This window comes from Neolamprologus brichardi, chromosome 23 (genome assembly GCF_056152115.1).
Source record: "Neolamprologus brichardi isolate AB-2024 chromosome 23, ASM5615211v1, whole genome shotgun sequence".
Taxonomy (NCBI): Eukaryota; Metazoa; Chordata; class Actinopteri; order Cichliformes; family Cichlidae; genus Neolamprologus; species Neolamprologus brichardi.
The window spans coordinates 34,110,045-34,112,749 of NC_142125.1; positions in this window are offsets into that span (position 1 = coordinate 34,110,045).

Genomic DNA, 2,705 nt, shown 5'->3' on the forward strand with positions numbered 1-2,705 from the left:
GCATCGGGAGAGCTGCTCCTGCTGCCGCCCCTGCCAATAGTTGTATCGACTTCCAGTCTGCACTTGACCAATCTTTTTCTCTACATGACACATCTGCAAAACCTTTGCTGCATAATTACAAAGAGGAGGTGTACAAAGAGATTCAGAAGAAGTCACTGCAATGTGAATCTTCAGGAATAGAAACACATTCGGTCTTTAGTAAAGAATAATACTAGCTTATAATCAGTAAAACTAATATTTTAGACCTGATTATCATAGCTGTTGTTTATGGCTTAACTTAGACCTCGCTTGCCTTGTGTAGTAATTTGGCCTCCATTTGTCCTTTTTTAAAATCTTACTTATGAGAAATCTCTGTGTGTCCATCTGTTCAATTTCTATTATGATAACTGTTTAGCTGAACTACTTTAAATTTGGGAAGTATATTATGGGGACTTGAGTAAGTACAGTGCCAGCTTATTTTGGCAAAATGTTTTGACTGCTGGCTGCTCCACTCTGTGTGTAGGGGGAGGGGCACAAATATGCAAACATGCATGTATGTTTTGGCTATCTTTGTGAGGACAGTGACAAATTACTTGATTTAGATTCTGTAGGACTTGGCAGGTGCACCCATTTTCTATCACCAGTCATTGGCAGCACTTAAATCCAACTCTCCTCTCCACTTGTCACCGGGTTGTTATCCTACTCTGCATGGTAGCTAAGCTCCAAACCATTTTGCAAACTTTACCTATACTTACCTGCTTGTCTTCTACTCTTCTTTGGTAGAAAGTCCTGCTGATGTGCCTGCTGAAGTACTTACTTGTTAACCTGCTGGATCCACTCTCTCACGGCCTCTTTTTTGGAAACCTATCTGCCCTGGAGCCTCAGAAAAAAGAAAGGAAAACTTACTTGATTTGAGTGTCTGCAGCCTTCATCGCTGTAAACGATCTTTGAAGTTGTTCATTAAATGCTGTGGAACAGATGTCATCGGTCTTTTTTGGTCTCCATCCTTGTCTACCTGTTCGTTACCCATCTCTACGTGATCTTTGCTTTTGACTTGTGCCAGTGACAGTAAGGTGCAGTATTATGTTTGATTTCATTTTAATGAATCATTCTCAGGTTTTAGCTAAAAGTTGTTCTGTTAGCAGTTAGCCTGCTCCACCCCCTGTGAAGGGGGGAGGGGCAACATATAAACACAATCGCTTTGTTAGACTTTCTAACTGCATTCAGATGAATGTACTCCCAGGATTCTTACCCCTACATTTAAAACAATACAACTAAGTGCTAAACCCTTAAATTAACCTAAACCTAACAAATATATATGTTTCACTTGTTATATAGTTAGTGAGATAGATATGTTTAGAACACGTCTATAAAGTGTAAAAACAAAAATATGGGTTACACTCTAAGAGAAGGGCACTGCATTAAAAAAAAATTAAATCTAAGGTTTGGTATAATATTAGATGGCACTTAATTTTGTATTAGCGCCATCCTCCTCCTGTTCAACTAATCTACTCTGTGATGAAAAGATATTTACTCCCTACGCATGAATCACCACAAACCCTAAACAGCCATGGCTTATTTTGAATGCTGTCCACACACACTGAGCTCGACATGCTGATGTGAAAACAAGCTTAACATGGTTGCTGACCTTTCTGTAATTACCCGAAGAGTATTTCAGTCTCTCAAAGCCTCCTGCCTCTGAAGCCCCGGGAGAAAGTGCATGTCCTGGTGATGCACATCTGGAGGACATTGGGGGCAGTGCTGGTGCGGCACATGTTTAGTCTAGAGAATAAAGTGATAAAAAATTAAAAAGAAAAATCTCAGCTTCTGATCTGGACGCTAAAAGCAAAGATCGTAATTGCTGTTTGACAAGATGATTTGCTGGAAACCGCTAAAGGGAGAAGTTTAGATAAAACAGCAAGGTTTTGTTGATTTTGCACCAGGCCAGCTCATACACCCCACAAATGTCTTCATCAGCTGAGATTTTTAAAAAAAATAGTCTTGAAATACAAGCCCGAGGGAAGGTCAGGTGGACTTTCCAAAAAAATAAATAAAATAGTGTTTCAGCCTGGATTCTTTAAATACGCAGTATCTCTTGGGGAAGGATTAAACTCAGAAAGGTCTCTGTTAAGCAGGTATGAAAAATGCATCAAAGTTTATTTAAAAAGACGTCTTTTTGATAAATACATTTACTCAGGGAACCATAAAACACTTCAAAGTATGACACTGCATGTTGCACGACAAATCGTAGGTGATTGCCAATTATGGCCAGTTAGAAATACTCATCAGATATGAGTTTCAGAATGGGAGTGGGAAATTGCAAGCAATCTTGTAGCAGAGCATCACTGCCTGACTGAAAGCTATTGATTGGCTTCACTGTTGGTTTTTCTCTGCGGGAATTGCGCCATGTATACAACAATTACATGAAGCATTTGAAAAGCAATAACTAATACGCTTTCTGAACTATGGGATTTCATGAAGCTCTATAATTATCTAGAAGGCAAATTCTATAACAGTTATCCCTGCATGTCAATAATAGCATGAAAGGTATCTCAGAACACTCATCAGGAAAACCAGACCTTGTCAAAAGAATGGAGAGTAGTTAAAATAAATCTGACCTATTAAACTATAAAATTCCTCTTGACACACATGCACACACTCAAGTTTGGATGTGTTTTGCTAGCAGCTGCTAATGTGATGCCCAAGATGCTAACCTCAAGCATGCA